Source organism: Trachypithecus francoisi, unplaced genomic scaffold (genome assembly GCF_009764315.1).
Source record: "Trachypithecus francoisi isolate TF-2019V2 unplaced genomic scaffold, Tfra_2.0 Lachesis_group13, whole genome shotgun sequence".
NCBI classification, from domain to species: Eukaryota; Metazoa; Chordata; class Mammalia; order Primates; family Cercopithecidae; genus Trachypithecus; species Trachypithecus francoisi.
In genome coordinates this window covers 97,917,981-97,938,586 of record NW_022681458.1, presented here as the reverse complement: position 1 = coordinate 97,938,586, position 20,606 = coordinate 97,917,981, and positions in this window count along the sequence as shown.

Sequence of the window (20,606 nt, the reverse complement as noted above, 5' to 3'; positions counted from 1 at the left end):
CACAGCTAAAATTCTGAGCGTTGCTACTACTTAACAAATATTATTGTCTTGCTTCACCTACCAGATCATTCCCCTTGGAAAAGAAACTACCTAGCATGTCATCTGGGTTCTTCAAGAATAGCTGAACATGTGTTACAGGGAATGGCCATGTGGGTTGTCCTATTTTCTGGATACTGATTGCTCTGTTCCATTTTCATTTTCCGTGCCTCTCCTAGGCCTTTGTTTGGGTCACAAAGTATCTTGAGTACAGAGCCACACAGGTTGTGGCAGGCTTTACTTCTATCACTAACTGGAAACAAAGAAAATCTACACTGAAGGAAACCTTTTCAAGTTGAACTTCTGTCAAGCAATTGGAGGAGCATGTGGTTTTGTGGTAAGATTTGTCAGAGCGAGTTGTGGAAGTGGCTTAGTGTTGCAAGTGGTAAATGACTACTTCAATGCCCACATAGTGTGTGAGTGGTGTCTGCTCTTTACCCCATCAGTTTCTGATCTCCTCTGAAGCTCAGAAAGAGACCATCAGTTGTTAAACACACGCCTATCACAAGCCATTTTTAATATTTTTAAAAATTATTGCTACATGTGGAATAAATATGCCATGTGCTATTACAAACTTTAATTTTCCATTAAAAATACTGAAGAAAAGCTTATTCATTTGACCAGCCCAGGAATTTTTAGTGGAGGATCTCAAGTACAATTATTCTTTCTCTTATAGATGAATTCAATAAATATGGACCAGTTCTATGCTAGGGGTTTAGGATACATGTTGGTTTATAGTCTAGCTGGGACGGAAAAAAAAGAAAAAAAAAACCTACACAGTAAGTTTTCAGATAATCAAGTTAAATCACATATGACAAGCAGGCAGAGGAGAAAACCTGTGTGAGACAGTCTGGCAAATCAGAACATCGAAAGAAATTCAATATGGCTGCAGCAAGGTGGCAGAGTGGCAAGTGATGACACGATGATCTGAGCGAGCGAGAGAGAGAGAGGTCAGATGACCAAAGTCCATAATAAGCTCTAAATATTTTCCTTGTCAGTAGGAAATTATTGTAAGACTTCAAGCAGTAGCATGAAATTATAACATTTTTGTTTATTTTCAAGGGATTATGCTGGTTTCAGTAAGAGAATAAATAGTAGAAATTAGGAGAGAGATAGAGTGGCTTTGATTAGGTTAGTGACGGGGGTAGAGAGAGTAAAATAGTGTGAACTGGAAAATCGGACAGAATTGGCAACTGTTCAGGAAGTTAAATCTCTTAAATACAATAGCTCTCCATTCTCATGATCTGACTAACATACCTCACCAGCTTCAGCTAAAAGCTGGGTGCCCTCACTCTTTGTGCTTCAAACACAATGACCTACAGTTCCTCAACCTCAAAAAAACTCTTTGCTATGTCTTTTTAATACATACTCCCTTTGGCTAAGAATGCCCTCTCCACTAGTCCCTCCAATTTCAGGTCTTCCTTCAGGACCTATCCTGAGCCCCTAATCTAGGGGCTGTTCCTGTTATATATTCCCATTGTCTACTGCTTTCTTTTTTGGGGTGGTGGTGGGATGGTGGGGAGGGTAGTAGTCCCTTCAATCACACTTGAATACTTTGGTATGAGGTGGAATAGCCTCTCTTTCATTATTGTAGGGACTTTGACTAACTCTGTCTTTGCTGTATTCTTAGTGCCAGGACACTGCCTACACATACCAGGCACTCAATATATATTTGCTAAAAAAATTAGCAGACTCAGATGATGAATCTTTATTAAGCCTGCCTTAAAATTATGCACATCCTTGTAGAGTCAGTGTGACTAAAATATTTAGTCTCCTTAGGTTTCTGCTGGAAATAGATACCCAATGATGACTATTAACTGCTTGTAGGTGACATTTATGATCAGTAAATAGGTAGCATAGGCAATGTGGTCTAATTCCAGTAGTCAAATTCCAGTGGTAGGCACAGGATCATAATTTGGGTAGCTTTTAAGAGTACTGATGCCCACCTTCTCTCATAGAACAATTGAATCAGAATCTCTGAGGTTTGAGGTAGGCACTGGTATTTTTAGATTATCCAAATGACTAAAATATGCATAAGAGATTATTACTGTATGATGTTTACTCAGCTCTACCAGCTAAAATATCATAGATGTACAGATCTGATGTTCAAATACATTTCTACAGTCTATTAAACTCACTAAACCAGGGACTGCATCATTATGAATTTTGCAATTAATTCGTTCAATTTCCCAGAAGCATTTATTGGGTACCTGTTATGTGCCATTTTTACATTAAGTGAGAGAGACGCAGAGATTTTTAGGACTGAGGGTCTTTAGAAATACTATTTATTTCCTACCTGAAAAAAAAAAAAAAAAAAAAAACAACTGTGGCTCCCAGATCCATAAAATATCTGACTTGTGTATACAAAATCGCTTGTTATCAATATTTTCATTGACTTGACTTTGAAAGCCTTTGTTTTTGTATCTTCTAAATCAGTTACGCTCATGTTTACTTTTTCTGGTTACATATGTTCTGCCACATTTCTACTGAGCAGTAGAAGATGCTACTTTTTAAATGTGATTACAGCTTTTTAAGTGTTATATTAGACATAGTGATGGAATAAAAAAATGTCTGCTAAGATTCATCAGCCTGCTCCTACGAATTTTCTCCTTATTCAAATTACAGTGGATTATACATATTAATTACTAGGCACAGTGTTTTACAGGAGGAAAAAAATGTTTTATGTTTCTTCACAGAAACTGTGTCTATTAGAATGTGAAGAAGAAACAATTTACCATGATTTTGGATGTCTTTCTAGCACTGTTGTGTAGAATTGAGAGGCACTTCCTCACCATTCCCAGTCATTTGTTTATGATTTCACCCAGTTGGAGAAATTCTCCAGTCTGTTTATCATTCAAAATCTAAGTCTCATTTCTTCAAACCATTTTTCTTCTTTTGGTCATGTGAATTCGCTATATGGGATAGGATTGAAGGATGATTATAATTACAGAAACTATAGGTACTATCTTTCCTTAATTTTGGGCTTTATACACATTTCTACAAAGTTCCATAGAATTGCCTTTACCAACAAATGTTTCCTAAAATGTGTTATCTATTCATTATCTGTCCCTTTCTTCTCTACATCCACTATTAGTAAGAGTTCTAATATAAGACTGCTGCAATGATGATATATAAATGACAACTCAATTGAACAAAACTATTCAATAAAATGAATTTGCATTTAAATATCATATTTTAAGAGATAAAAATTTTATAATAATCAAATGGGAATGCAGTCTACTACAGGGAAAATAACTAGGACTTAGAATCTATAACAACCAGGGACTGAGTCCAGATCCTGCCAATTACTTTATCAGAGGTTTTGGGCTAATTACCTCAGCTTTTCTTCCTGAACCTCAGTTTAGTCATCTGTGAAAAAACAAAAATGAAAATGTTTTAATAACGACATGCAATATTTTCAATATGCAAAATTATAAGTTTAGGAAAAAATGGATTTGAATTCTTTAGGAAGATTTATTTTTCTACAATTGTGGTAAAATAATTTAAATAGGAGAAGAGCATATGTATGACATAAGTGTAACAATGCATGTCCCAAAAATTCATTCAAAAAATATTTAATGAACCATTTGTATGTAAAACACATTCTTCTTAAAATCTAGGGATATGACAGAGCAAGATATGGTCCCTGACTCATGGATCTTAGATTAATATTGGAAAGAAGCCTATTAAACTCTCTATCCTATCAGCTTCAGTTTCAGCTATTAGCTTTACTTTCTACCATCTTTTTCAAGTCAAGATCAAATGGAGAGCAAAGGGAGTGCACCTTTCCTCTTTTCAGTTCCATCACTGTTCAACATAATCATCTCTACCTACATTTCAGAACAATTCTGAATAGTAATAAGACAATATCTATGAGATGAACTGCTCTGGGAAAGCATAATATAAGTGTAAGGCATTATAATCTATTGCTTCTCAAATGTTATATAAGATATTCAACTGGATATGTTATTAATAAAAACATTACAATGAAGAGAATTTAGAATGAGAAAACATTTGAAATTCTTCATTACTTGATATGAACAGTCTGTAATCTTTATAAGTCATTCTGGCTTTATGAGACACTTTGTCTATTGAGATAGATGGAGTATCTAGAAAGGAAAAACTTTGACATGCATTTTGAGGCTCTTTTGAAGCAAAAGAAGAACAGAAAGTCTTTTGAGGTTTTTGGATGTACTAGATTGAACCATATGTAATTACTGAGACAATATTTTTTGTTCTACAAAATGACATTCCATATGATTCACTGTAGTTTGTACTTTAAAAATTGTTTCCTTGATTTGCCTTTTTATTCATTGAGAAAAAATTATTGAGCCAACCTGATATTGTGTCATAAAGAATTTGTATTAGTTGTAAGAAATAAAAGCTTACTTCTGTATTTTTTTTTTCTTTTTCTATTTGGCTTATAGGTAAAGTTATTTTTGTAAATTGGTGTGGATTCCCAAAATATATTATGAAACTTTCCATTTCTGAAAGGCGTTAACTTGAATAGATCCTTAGTTCATAGTGTTCAAGGATTTCCTTCTAAGTTTATGTCAAAGTGTAATGTCTGAGAAGACCAAACCGAGGTAAGGAGGTCTGCTCGAGAAGAGAAGCTTCACTGACCATCGTGGGAGGTCAGTGACAGAAACTGCAAATTTTTAAAAAATATTTATGAATCTAAATTCCATAACTATGGAAAGTTCACAATTGAAATTCTTACCATATCTGAATACAGTGACCAGAAGGAATAGACGATTTCAGGAGACTTTTCAAATTAGATGCTGGGAGTCAGAATTGGATGGACCAGAACTCCAGTTAGCACACTTAAATTCCAATTATATATATATATGTGTGTGTGTGTGTGTATATATATGTGTGTGTGTGTGTGTGTGTGTGTGTGTGTATAGATAAACAATGATATACCAGGAACATGTAATAAGTAGTCCAGAAAGTGGTTTGGCTAATTAGCAAGAGGTTATGGTCCTCTGTTGAGACTGCTACCAAGAACGAGGACATAATCTTTGATTCTTCTGAGATACCTCACAGAGAAAATAAAGAGGTAAAAAAGAGTTTTCTAGAAATTTTAGCTCATAGTTGAAGAATAAGGACATTTTTATGACAACTGGAACTAAACTCTCAAAATTAACTTTTAAAGAAATTACTTCATGTTCTTTATCTTCATAATAGCCATAGGAGATAGGACCACATATCACTATTTTATAGAGAGGACAATCATGACTGAAAGGAAGAATTTTCCTACAGTTGACAGACTGCAAATAGCAAATTCAGATATTCATATTCTTGTATACTAATATCAAACCTGTTGCTTATTACTGTCTATCACATTTTATTTCCGTATTTCACAGCATTTGCCATAATGAGTACTTGGACATCAAAAATGGACATCTCTCTTATTCAACCACTACTCAAAATCTCATAAAAAGGAATAAAAAGTTGTCTGCATCTTTCTTAATCTACTACTTCCTAGTAAGATCACTATCTTTTCATTGCTTTTCCCTTTACCTGTTTTACATGATCATTAACCTAAGATTATCATATGAACTAAAGCCCTGGGTTGTCACAATAGAGAAATCTCTTGCTATTTTCTGTTTTCTCTGTTGTTGTTTTTGCCATTTTACAGCATTTTGTGTAAGGGGAAAGCCTTCCCTGTCTATACTCTACAGCATCTTTCAAATTTTAGTCAATATTGGGCACATTTAGTTCTTGGTACCATATTTAAAGAGGAGTGAATAAGGATAGCAAAAATTTGTCCTCAGTAAAGTAGTTCTCTCTGTTTAGAGAGCCAGGAACAGTGTCATATAAAATTTGTCATTATATCCCATATAACAGAGTATCTAGAAAAACTTAGCACTGGGAAGTAAACAGGATCTTAGCCCCTATGCTGGATCTGAGAAGGTCAATGGTATCTCCTGAAGTTCTGCCTGTTCCCAGGGCCTTGGGTTCTCACGATTCCCTTTGAATTGAATCCAGTTGTGAAAACTGTCAACTCTCATTTCCATACACATGTCCATTCCCATAGTTCATCTACACTGTCTACCAGATGCTACAGTCTAAACATGGAATTTAGCCCCCTTTGCTGGCTTTTCCTTTATACAATCCACATTGATCATTTGTGTATAAAGGAGCCTTTATTAAAGGTTTTGGGAGATGATAGAGAGAAATATAAGTCACAAAAATGCAAAAAAATATATATATTTGTAAAAGTCTTTTGACTCCACACCAACACCACTGGCTACATTTCTTTATGAACTTTAGATTCTGATATTATTGCCATCTTCCCCCTCTCATTTCTCTCCTACTATTTTCCATCCCGAATTTCTCTTCCAACAAAGGCAATATAAACTCTCTTTTTCTTCTCACAAATGATGACTTTTGGGTATCACCTTCTGAATCAAAATAATATGCATTCTGTCTCTAAATGACACCATGGTACAATAACATGTTTTCATGGGTTATTTAAGTTTGGTCTACAAAGAGTGTGTGTGTGTGTGTGTGCGCGCGCGTGTGCGTGCATGCATGCATGTATGCGTGTGTTCATGCATATGTGTGTGTGTAAATTTTTAAATAAATTATCAACCTATGAGCTATGGAGATTTTTATTAAAATCTAGATTTTTATGAAATCTCGATTTTTAACTTCTTTTGAAAATGGAAGCTCTGGCAACATTAATATCCCATATTTGTATGAAGAGAGTTAAATTAAGCTGAATCATCATGGCCACTGTGAGATGGAGCTGAAGCCCCACCATTTTCTGTCTTCCAGAAGGAGTCCATATTCTCAGTTATACACTTGGCCTTTATAGGCATATCAATTTGCATCTCCTGGTTTATGACCACTAAGAAAATGGACACACCTATAAAAAGTTTGTAACATATGCAATCAATAAAGTATCTGACAAATATAGCAAACACTGTGAATAGAAAATAAACCAGAAAATGAGTGATGCTAGATAAAGCTTCCGATACTTCTTTTATCAAGAACACAATCTATACGATTGAAAGGCAGAATCAGAATGACCTGGGAAGCTTTTAAAATATACCAGCTTCTTAAATTGAACCTGTAGAAGTTCCACATTTAGAACGTTTTGACTGAAACCTTAGAATTAGACTTTCTAAAATGCTCACCAGCTGATTCATTGATATGTAGCCCAGAAACAGAGCACAGACCATAGGCTTATGGTACCAAAGGTATCAAGTATCTATTAAGTATTATCCCTGATATCAGTCTTAACTGTGCTGTCTGCTAAGTCCACAGATTCTTCTAAATAAAGCTTCTACATCCAAATGCTGTATTAAATAATGATCCTGCCCCGTGATCCACAGGCAATGCGTCAACAGAATGGTAGAAATCTCATGGTGAGCTGGTGAAAGATGATTAACTAGACCAATTAGATTCTTCACTCTGGCATAAAAATTATCAAATGATAATTTTTGGAGAGAATGATGGGAGAGATTCAGCAGTGGAGAGAATGATGGGAGAGATTCAGCAGTGGTAAAAGTTGAAAGGTCATAAGGGAGATACTGGAGAGTCTCTGATGCAGCCACATGCAATTGGAATTTATGAGGGAATGGAAATTACAATTAAGTTCACATAGCTGTTAGGTGAAGGAGGAAACACCCCCTCACCCCCGACACACACACACACGCACACGCACACTAAGCATCAGGTAAGGAAATAAATAGAAGAATGATTTGAAGAGCAGATACAAACATACAAATAGTTACAGAGTAATTGGAGGTAATTGGGGTCCTAGAGAGAAGATCCTGGATCCTTAATGGCTGAGGCCTCTAGTGCTGGTTTTAATTCAGAATGACACTCATATTTCTGGTCTGAGCATTTGGTTTTCAGTTTTCATTTGGATCCTACATATATGAATCCTTGGAATAAATGATATAGTGTAAGTGTGTCCTTGTTCTTCATAAACAATTATCAGTAACATGTGTTCCTTATCTACACAGATAAGAAAATGGTGAAAATTTTAGGATAAATAGCTTATCATTCACATTAGACCCTCAGCAATTTTATTATTTCTTAACACCTATACGACCTTATAGCTGAGAATACTTTCCAGGTGATGGGTGAAAATTAATAATGCATTCTTTGGTTTTTACCCATGTAATTATGCAATTAAATTTAGTAAATTAGTTTTGAGTGATTATTAAATACATGGCATTATGCTAATATTTATTGGAGTGGTCTCACTTTATTCCAGAGTTCCATCATGGGTGAAGGTATGAAATGGCATGGACAATGATGTCCTGAGAATTCAGTAAAGGAGGGGACAGACTTGGAATTGGAATAAGACCCAGGAATAAGCTTGGTTCAAGGAGAGGAGGAGAGGAGCCAGGGGGTTAGATTCCTTGTTAGGTATGTTACTTGCAAAGACCTTTTGAAAATATTCTAATGACCCCTTCCCAGCTAGTTTAACCAAAATGCCATATTGAAATGTCATGTACTAAGAGTATTTAAAAAGCCAACATGCAAGGATATATTCAACTAGAGAAGAGAGATGTCCACTTTTCCCTCATGGCCTCCCTTTTCCTTCACAGCTAAATATAAAAAATCGTGCTTTACATTTACCACCTCCTTTTTGTCACTCTTTGTCTCTTTGTCCTCTCTCTTCTTCTCACTCCATAAAACAGTTCTCAGTAAAGTTAACAGTAATCTCACAGTCACTCAATGAAGTGCACTTTTTTTTAGCATTCCTTTTCCTTGATACTTGTAGTTCTGGAAACACCTTTTTGCTTTGACTTAATGACCCAATCTTTCTGAGAGATTCTCTCAGTGTGTTTTTCAGATTCACCCAGCCATGAAAATTTGAAGTTCTCCCTGGTTTAGTACGAGACCTCCTTATCCTTTTTCTTTTTATCTTGTCATATAGTGTCTCTTCCCTGCCTGTGGTTCCACTGACCATCTCCATATACTGATGCTTCTCAGTATGTCAGCCTGATCTCTCCTCTAACACAAAATATCACAGTACTTCAAATTCAACATGTCTAATTGCTAAGTCCTGAATGTTCCTCCACGTCCCCCACTTCAACACACATTTTTCTCAAACCTGGTAAACTTCAGGATATCTCAGTAACAACTACCATCCTATATTTTGTTGCTCTAGACAGAAACCTTGGAGTCATTTACAGTATCAGCTTTTCCTTTATTTCTATACAAAAATCATCACCAAGTCCTTTTGATTCTTCTAAATATCTTTTCATTCCCACTTTCATACTACAAGGTCCAAGTAGAAACTAGCATCACTGTTTGACTGGCAGGGTATTATAATTGCCAATTAGCTTGTCCACCAATCCAATCTCATCTCTTACCAATTCCTTCTCAATACTGCAGCCAGAATAATATTTTCAAAACACAAAACTGATTAGGTGACACCAAGTCACTACCTAAAATTCTGCTATGGCATGCCATCATTCTTTTTTTTCTTTTTTTTTTTTTTGAGACGGAGTCTCGCTCTGTGGCCCGGGCTGGAGTGCAGTGGCCGGATCTCAGCTCACTGCAAGCTCCGCCTCCCGGGTTCACGCCATTCTCCTGCCTCAGCCTCCCGAGTAGCTGGGACTACAGGCGCCGCCACCTCGCCCGGCTAGTTTTTTGTATTTTTTAGTAGAGACGGGGTTTCACCATGTTAGCCAGGATGGTCTCGATCTCCTGACCTCGTGATCCGCACGTCTCGGCCTCCCAAAGTGCTGGAATTACAGGCTTGAGCCACCGCGCCCGGCCGGCATGCCATCATTCTTAAGACAAAATCCAAATTTTCAGAAACACTGTGTGATCTCTACAGTGATACCTCTCATGGTCTCTGCTTGTTATTTTGCTCAAATCTATTTTGCCTGTCCTTAGTTCCCATATCATTTGGATTTCCTTATGCCATATGGAGTTTTGTATGAGCTTCTCTTTTTTTCTTAAAACATATCTAAGCTCCTGCCCTTCTCTAAAAATCCCTACTTACTCTTTCTTCACATCTCAGCTGAAGTGTCATTTACTCTTGGAGGCCTTTCCTGATCCTGGTTTTACATCAATTTTCTCTGTATAAACATTCATAGAAAGATGCTCTTTTTTTGGAGACCTTATTCTCATTCAATATTATATATTAATATACTAGAATAACTTTGTAAGTCTGTCCTCACTAAATTTCAGCTTGAAAAGATAAGGAATTGGCTTTTTTGGTCAACATTATTATCCTAGGTTTGGAAGTATGCCTTGCACCCACTAGGGGCTCATTTAAAATACTATTGAACGAATGCTCAGTGAATATAAGTAATTATTGAAAGTGTTATGGTAACAGTAAACATGGAAGCAAGAGTACAAGCAAGAGAAATACGAGGCAAGATTTTCTAACAATGCCCTCAGTCAATGCCTTAAACTGTGAGGAACAGTACCTGGCTACAAATATAAACCAGCTCAATCAACAAGGTTGGGGAGAGTTATCACATGTAACAGGATCTCATGGATTCTAAGACCAGGAAGCATATCTGGGTTCTCCAGGGTACTTAAACAGAAACTAGAAAATTAGAAATAGAAACCGACCTCTCCGTCTTTCTGGAGTTGCGTAATTTCACATACCTTTTTGCCTCTGTGCTTCTGTTTTGTCTCTGTACTTCTTTTCACTCTTATTTTAAACAATACTGGCTTTATCTTCCTTAAGTTCAATTTGGATATCTGGCAAAGTGTAATATCTCCTCATTCCACTTAGGACACTGATTGATGGAACTTCTATATGGGTTACTTTACATTCTTGAAAAAAATTTTATTGATGGAGCTTGAGTGTTGTAACTATACCTGGTCCAATAAGCTATTGCCAGAGGGCTGAAATCACAAACATGGCTATTTCTCCACCTTCCAGAAAAGACTGGAATAATTCTCAAAGTTTGTGGATTTGGCAAGTAACACCCAGGAATGTGCTCTGCTATCACTGGCAACAGAATGGATATGAGAGATGATATATAGTTTAGAAGTCGATGAGTCTAGCATCAACAGGCTCAGTGGTAAGCAAAATTGTAATGGTATTGGTGGAACTAGGAAGTCAATTAGAAGAACCAGATTGAAAAAAAAGGTTGAGAATCAGATATTGCTGTTGTATTATTAGAGATACTTTGTGGATGTAGTTTGAAGAAAATTGAGACATTTATCATTGGGTGGTGAGGGTTTCTCCCTCGATGCATGAGAAATTAACATGAATAAGGCTTTCTCTAAATAAAATACCCTTCATATCATGATTCCTCAATCTAACAGACCAACCCCTTTCCTTTTCTCCAGGATTTATATATACAAACTAGATAAACATTTTTTTTTTCAGGCTGTTCCCTTAGGCATATTTTCTGAAGTTCACTGATTGGCATTTGAAATTGAACAACAGATATGGTTGTGGATATTTAAATATAATATGAATAGTTTTAAAGCAATTCTCTGAAAAGGAAAATTATGACTTGACAAACTCAGTACTTACACTAATGGTAAGATTATGCCTATGCATCACACTTCTAAACTTATGATGGGCTCGACAATTCACTGTGGATTGAGGACAATTGAACCACAATATGAAACATATACTTTTTGCTTGAAAACATTTTTCATTAGTAATTTATAGATAGTTGCCAAAAATGTTTCACTTGGCAGTCAAACTGTATACACTATGGACAGCTGAACTGAATGGTTCCTGCCTTGCAGTTATATGAAATGTAAATAATATTTTTCATAAGTGTGATGGCAATTGACTTTGAGAAAAAGTGGTACAATATAGATAGGGAAGTACCAAATACTACTGTCACACACTTTTTACTTTTTATGGGGCTGTTTAACAGTGTGCAGCACTGATATTCAAAATAAGAGAGCTTCAGTTGTATTTATGTTTTAAAACTACCAAGGCAAAAAACAAATCAAAGAATTTATCACAGAATTCAGTAATATGACAAAGTATATCAAAATTTGAGATATGAGAATTATACACAATAGCATTTGTTTTGTGGGTAGTGATAGCCCACAGAAATCTAATTTAATCAAATATTTAAAGAGGTAATAATTAATTTTTAACGAATTGAAGTGAACCATAACTAGGAAGAAATGTTATTGTTTATTTTTAATGCCAGAAGAGTACTCCTGATACAATTTTAATATTTCATTAAGGCAGTAACTTTCATATTGTGGGTTTTATCCCAGGTTTTTATGTTTGATGATATATTTTCTCCTCTTAAAAAAAAGTTGGAATTTTATTGCCTAGCAGTAGTGGATAATGGGAAGTGCTCTTTTTCTGTCAATTTAATTATGTTCTATTCTCACTACATTGCTAGGGATTAATCAAACAAATTATGGAAAGTATATTGGCTTATGTTAGAACCAGAACAAATTACCATGCACAGTGCTTTATATTTTATGGAAATTATGCAGAAATATTTCACTAGATGCTTTTCTTCAAAAGTTTTCCTATGCTGGATAGCTTCTAGAATATGTTACAATGTATAAGGTCTTTTCAAATTTGTCTTGCGTTTTTCATTAATTTAAAAAGAGTGTATTTTTTATACTTACATTATTTGTCTCTGAATTTGGGGAAAGTCATTTAAATCTTTCTCACTTCAATCATAGTTTAAAGTGTGAATTACTAAAATTGAAAGGGTATGTATACATTAACATGGTTGTAAGAACAGTATTTGGCAGAAGGATATATGGTAAATGAATGTTTAAAAAAAAGCATGTAAGATAAAAAAGTAGAAAAAAGTAAAGAAAAAGACTCAAGTTTGATAGATGAAAAACAATATATTTTCAGTTTTAATTTGTGAGATGCAAAAGGTCGTGTGCACAGAATTGTGCTCATTTTAAGGATTTAGCTTTTTTTTTTTTTTTTTTTCTCTACCTTGACTCCAACTTGTGGTTTTTTCATCAGTGAGTAGAACATTTATATTCTGTCAGACTTGAATATTTAGTCATCTGTGACTCTTTTTGCTGCTTTGAATTCTGTAACCAATAAATTGTGAATCTCTTTATTGTATTCAAAGAGATGTTATTTTTTTCATAGGGTATTGGTGGAATTCTGAGAACAGTCTTGTCACAGTAGTGGGGCATAGTTAGTCCTAGACTGAATACTGTTTTGGTCCTGAAAAACAAACCTTAAATAGAAAACTAAAAAGCTTCAAGCTGTATCTAAGAAATCTAGCTGTACATCAGAATGTATCTCAAGAATATTTGTGGGAATATAACATCTATCTAGCATCTAGAAAATTAAATTACTATATACAACATCCAATTTAAAAAACAGATATGCAAAGAATCAGGAATATACAAATCACATGGTGATAAACCAATCAATTGAAACTTATGCAAAGCTCACACAGATGGTAAATTAACAAAGACATTACAACCATCTTACAACTGTATTCAAATGTTTAAAAAGTTGAATTAACACATAAAGGAATGAAAGATATAAAGCAGACCCAAACTGGATTTCTGTATGAAAACTACAATGTCTGAGATGGAAAACATAATGGATAGAATTGACTATATATTATGCATGGCCAGAGAAAAAATTAGTGAAAGAAGGTACAGCAATAGAAAATCTAAAATGAAACAGACAGGAAGTAATAATTACAAAAAATAAACAAAGCATCAGAAATCTGTGGTATTTAAAGTGGGCTAATCTATAATTAATTGGAATTCCTGAAGGAGAGTATGACAGAAAGTATATTTGAAGAAAAATTGGTCAAATGTTTTTCAAATATTCATACGATAAAAGAGTACTCTACATATCCAAGAAGTTCAATGAATATCATACACACAGGAAACAATATAAAGTATCACATCCAAACTGCTCAAAAATAAATAGAATATCTTAGAATAAATAGAAAAAATAGAAAATAGAATAGATAGAAAATAGAATAAATAGAAAAAATATATTATGGATAAATAGAATAAATATTAAAAAATAATAGAATAATAGAATGAATAGAAAAAATACATTATGGACAAATTTAAGTATAAAATATTTCTTATCAGAACAAGGCAAGTGAAAGGACAGTAGAACAAAAGGATTGAAATAAGAAAAACAAAAACCCTTATCAACTTAGAATTCTATACCCAGCAAAAGCAACTTGCAAAAACAATGGCAAATATCTATTTCAATTCATAAAAATTTATTACCAGTAAATCCACATTCTAAGAAATATTAAAGAATGTTTATCTGACAGAATGAAAGGAATACAAGGTGGAATCTGCATCCATAGAAAAGAAATAAGAGCACTAAGAATGGTAACTAGGAAAGATCCATAATATAAACTTTAAAACCACCATTAAATACCAAAAGAGAGTATAGCTAATAAGCCGAATAAAAATAAAACAAAATCATAAATAATCAGTTAATCATAAAACAGTTTGTTAAATCAACACATATTCTTTAATATATTCATCAAAAGGGCTTACTCAAAGACAATTAAATAAAACAGAAATGAAACAAAAGCAGTACCACAGGTTACAATATAGCGTCCTATAAAGAACTTAATGAGAGGAAACAAACAGACAACACAAGGAGGGGAGCCTCGGTCAGGAATCTTGGCTGGAGATCTACTTTTATTTTTATTATTATTTATTTATTTTTTATTTTTTGAGACAGGGTCTTGCTCTGTCACCCATCCTGGAGTGCAGTTGTGCAAGCATGGCTCATTGCAGCCCTGACCTCTCAGGCTCAAGCGATCCTCCTACCTCAGCTTTCCATGTGACTGGGGCCATAGATGCACACCACATGCCCAGCTAATTTTTAAAAATATTTTGTAAACGAAGGATCTCCCTATGTTGCCCAAACTGGTCTTGAACTCCTGCGCTCAAGTAATCCTCCCACCTGCGCCTCCAAATGTATTAGGATTACAGGGATAAGTCACTGCACTCAATCTGAGTAGGTTTCTTGAAGGCACTTCTTAAAGTTTGTGGGGTTGGAAGGCTTGTTTTATATATCAGATACGAATGGCAGAAAACACATCAACAAGATGTTTATATAAATATCATATTAAATATAAATGATCCTATATCTCAGTAAAAAGCCATACACGGCAAAAAAAAAAAAAAAGAAAAGAAAAGAAATAAAGAAAAACCTAAAATGCAAGTACATGTTGCCCAGAAGAAATACACCTCAAACACAGAGTCAAAACTAGGATAAAAATAATGCAAAAACATATGCTAAAATAATACTAAGACATTTGGAGTAACTGTTAGTCCAAGTAGATTTAAAAACTGGTTTAAATACTCTAACTTAATAATAAAGGAGTCAATTGGTGAAGAGACATAACAAATATTTATGTACCTTTATTAGTCTGTATTGTGTTTTTATAAAGAAATACCCAAGGCTAGGTAATTTATAAAGAAAAGATGCTTATTTGGCTCACAGTTCTGCAGGCTATGCAAGAAGTATAGTGTCAGCATCTGTTTCTAGTGAGGCCTCAGGAAGCTTATACTCACGGCAGAAGGCCAGGGGGAGCCAGTATGCCACATTGAAAGAGAGGGAGGAAGAGAGGGGAAGCAAGAGAGAGGGGAGAAGGAACCTAGTTGTCTAAACAACCAGCTCTCACATGAACTAATAGAGTGAGAACTCACTCATTACTACCAGTGATGACACCAAGATGACTCATTACGATACCAAGCCATTCATGAGGGATCTGCCCACATGATCCAAACACCTTCCACTAGGCCCCACTTCCAACACTGGAAGTCACATTTCAACATGCGTTTGGAGATAAGAAACAACTGCATCCAGAATATTTTCCAAGGTAAAACAATATTCAATCATTTTAAAAAGATTTTTGCCATGCAAAGTATGTTTTTTCTTATCTCAATAAAATTAAATCTTTAAAAGTCAGTACAGAAATTTGGGGATTATTGAGGCATCTATTAGTAAACAAAGTAAGATGTGATTAAATAATCTATTAGTCTTAGATGAAATCAAAAAATAAATTTACAAAGTATTCAATCTGAACAAAAGTGAAAATGCTACATATTCAAACATATGGGATACTGCAAAAGCAGTACTTAGGGGTAAATTTATAGCATTAGAAAGAAGAATATTTGTGAATAATTATTAATTATTCATATTAAGAAACTAGATTAAACCCAATGTAAATAAAAAAGGAAATAATAAAGACCACAGCAGAAATCAACAAAATAGAACACAGAACCATAGAGTAAGTAAATAGGACCAAAAATTTTATCTCATATAAGTTCCATAAGATTGAGAAAACTTTAGCCAAATGGACAGGAGACAAAGAAAGAAGAAACAAACTACCAATATCAGAAGTGAGAGAGGTGGCATCACTATGTATTCTATAACTTTTAAAAATGTAAATAAATATTGTGGACATCTTTATGTCAATAAATTCAACAAATTCCATACAATGTAAAATTCCTTGATAGACACACATATCAGATCTCAGAAGAAGAAACAAACAACCTGTATATCAAGTCGGTTAAATAAGTAGAATTTTTAGTTAAATACCTTCTCACAAAGAAAATTTTAGGCCCAAATGTCTTTGCTAAGAAATAAAACTTTCAAACATTAAAAAAAAGACAATATTTATCCATAAATTCTTTCACACAATCAAAAAGAATGAAGTGCTTTTCAATTCATTTTTGAGATTAATACTACTCTGACACCAAAACAAATACAGTATTAAAAAGTAAAAAGAGAATTACAGACCACTATCCTTTTGATAACAAATGTAAAAAGTTCAACTTAACATTAAAGAAAAGAAGAATACCTCATGGCCAATTTACCTTCACCTCAGCAATGCAAAGGAGGCTCAATACTGAAAATATATCAATGTAATTCATCATATTAATGAACTAACTAGAGGAAAAGGATATGATATAGTTGGAGCCTCTGTCTTGTCCCAAATCTGATGTCAAATTGTAATCCCGGATGTTGGAGGTGGGGCCTGGTGGAAGGTGATTGGATCATGGGGGTGGATTTTCCTTTGGTGCTGTTCTCCTTATAGTCAGTGAATTATTGTGAGATTTGGTTGTTTAAAAGTGTGGAGCACCTCCCCCCTCTCTCTCTTCCTCCTGTTCTGGCCACGTAAGACTACCTGCTTCCCTCTTGCCTTCTGCCATGATTGTAAGCTTTCTGAGACTTTTCCAGCCATGCTTTCTACACACCCTGCAGAACCATGAGCCAATTAAACCACTTTCCTTTATAAATTACCCAGTTTCAGGTACTTCTTTATGTAAGTGTAAAAATGAATTAATACAGGATGTTATCAATAGATGCAAAAAAATTAAGTAAATTATCTATTCCTAAGTAAAATCCTAAGCAAGCTAGGAATAGAGGGAAACTGCCTCAACCTGACAGAAAATCTAAAAGACATCTACCGAAAATCTACAGTTAACATTAATGATGAATGACTAAATGTTTTCCCCATAAAATCAGAAAAACAAAAACAAACAAAACAAACCAAGAATGTCCATTCTCACTACTTTTATTCTATGTGGTATGGTACTGGAGGTTTTATCTGACACACTAAGAAAGGAAGTGGACTATATCCAGATTAGAAAGAAAAAAGTAAAATGGGCTTATTGACAGATTACATGAATCTCCACGAAGACATGGAATCAATCTAAATTTCTATCAGTGGTGGACTGGATAAAGTAAATGTGGTAAATATACACCATGAAATACTACATCGCCATAAAATTGAGATGACATCCTTTGCAGCAAGATGGATGGAGCTAGAGGCCATTATCCTAAGTGAATTAACATAAGAACAGAAAAGCAAGGAAAGGGGGAAAAAAGCATATGTTCATACAACTTTTTTAGGAATGTTCATATCTGCCTATTCATAATAACCAAAACCTGAAAACAATCCCTAAAATCCACCAATAGGTGAATGGATAAACTAGCAATAAAAAGTAAACTATTACAGCATACTACTACATGGATGAATCTCTAAAGAATTACAATGAATAAAAGAATCCAGACAGAAAAAGTACCTAATTTATGATACCATGTATTAAAAAACTATAGAACATGCAACCTGATGTATACTGTCTGGAAGTAGAGCAGTGTTTGCCAAATTTGGGGTGTGTTTGAGAGGGGGAATGGGAGGAGTAGGAGGGAGGGATTAGGAAAGGCTAAAGTGAAAATTTGATGTGTTGTGGAATATATTCATCATCTTGACCGTGGTGATGATTTCATGGTGCTACATGCACATGGCCAAACTTAAAAAGTTATACACTTTATAAATGCAAAGTATATTGTGTATCAATTATACCTCAATAATACTGTTAAATGAGTAGGAAACTTACTTGAAATAGACATACTGTACTTGAAGTCTCCAGGGAAATAGATAAGCTCCAAAGTATTCCTACCCTATCCTTGTCCCTCTTCTTTTGATTCAAACTCAGAGAGGGAGAGGGAGAGAGGGAGGGAGAAAGAGAGAGAGTGAGAGCGACAGAGAGAGAGAGAGACAGAGAGAGAGAGAGAGAGAGAGAGAGAGAGAGAGAGAGAGAGAGAGACCAGCCTGTGGTTCTTACCTGAGTTCTTACTTGAGTCACATTCCTACCATTTATGTGGGTATGAAGTCTGTGCACACTGAAGATAATTTCTCAGAAAAGTTTGAGATGCTGTTTTGAAAATAAAGAGAAAAAAAATACCAAACTAAACATATTATCTTAATTTAAGTATATTTATTCCAATTCACTTAACATTTAACAAATATTTAGTTATCGCCTATTACATCCATGACTGACATGGTGCCAGAGTTTGATATTTCACTGATGAAAAGACAGAGCCATCCTTGGAAAGTGGAACAATGGGAGAAATGCATACACCAAGAAGTAATGAGAGTAGTGATGCAGATTCTTAGTCTCTGAGTCTCAGGTCCTGCTCAAATCCATGAAATCATCTCACAGTTCAATCTAGCACACAGGCATAAGGAGCAAACGAAACGTTTTAGGGTCATAAAAATAAAAAAGTAGTTGTTCCAGGAGTGATGAATAACAAGTAGCAGGCATTTGGCGAAGAGGATTGGAGAAAAGCAAACTCCTTTAAGTACAGTTTGAAAACAAAAGAGTGAGCAAGTACAAACCAGGAGTTTACGAACTTGCAGCAAATAGTAAAAGAGAAAAAAACAAACAAAGCCTTTCTACAGGTAAAGCAGACTAGCCAGGTGAGTTCAAGATCAGCAGAAATTGTGCAGCACTATTTGCAACAGATCAGAGTAGATGTCAAGAGTTTCTGCCAGTTCACTGAATTGTAAGGACTGTGAAATCAGTCAGCACATAAATGTAGGTGGAAAGACCTAAGCTGACAAAATCCTCTACTGCTTATGGAGACAATTCATCCTGACAGTTAAGTTCTTTTTCGTTTTCTGATCTGTTCAAAGTTGATAATATTAGCTGATAATATCTGTTCAAAGTAGCCACCTCATATGTGTGTTAGGAGGCATACATGAGAGAATGTACTTAAATTTATTAACAGAATACCTGTTTCAAGGTATGGTAGAAATGGTTTAGAAATTTTTGGAGCTTCACTCTATATTACCTATAATTTATTAATTCTAATTATATTCATATTAGCTGTGGAGTATCTTGTATATATTCTTTTCTTCTATTCATTAAAATCTCTAAAGAATCTCCCCAATTACAGTCATTGCTAGGTATCTATTCTATACACAACAGAGTATCTCACTTATTCACTCCTTACTTCTTCTCCTCAGTACCCAGCAGAATGAGTAACACATATTTGATGGATAACAGGAATGAAGTGGGAGAATTCTGTCTAAAAACAGTAGTCAGGAATCCTGTGGTCAGAGTAACAAAAGAAATTAGTTCTATAGCAGCAGAGAGAATATTACCTACTTGCCTGAACAACTTGCTTCTAATTGAATTTAATACTGAGAAAGGTCTCTAGGATCTCTAATATCTAAAGTCTATAGGCTTAAAGTTGGTCTTCCTGGTTTCAGATATGATGTTGCCCCATTTGCTTTAATAACATGTTTTTGAAGAACAAGTTTCCTCCTATACCTTATAATTATAGGAAGAAATGTGTAATTGATTTATATATACACATATATAGACATATAAATGTATATTTCAATTTATCTTACAATGAATCAGTAAAAAAAAATTGAACCAGCCAATCACCATTTTGTTTTTCTTTAACCCTGAAAGTTTTCTCCCCATGATAGATAAAAGAAACTAAAATTTGTCTTTGTGCAAATAAATGTGCATGCAATTCAGGATATGCTCATTAAATAATTAGGTAAATGCCACTCATATTTATTAAAAATTTCTTCTGATATATATTTTTGGAAAATTATTTTTTACAGAATCATATACCAAGTTAATGTTCTGATTATTACTTATTAGCAACACAGTATCTTGTATATATTTGTATTAATTTTACATAATATTAATTGCACGGAATATTAATTGCAGTTTCAAATGTAATAATGCAAACATTGAAGAAAAGGTTTTGCTGGCTAACATTTTTCTCCATAGACTTTATGAAGGACTGACTCTCTAATCAGGATGTTGAGCTCTTCAACTGCTGAACTAGCAGTTTGTAAGTTACA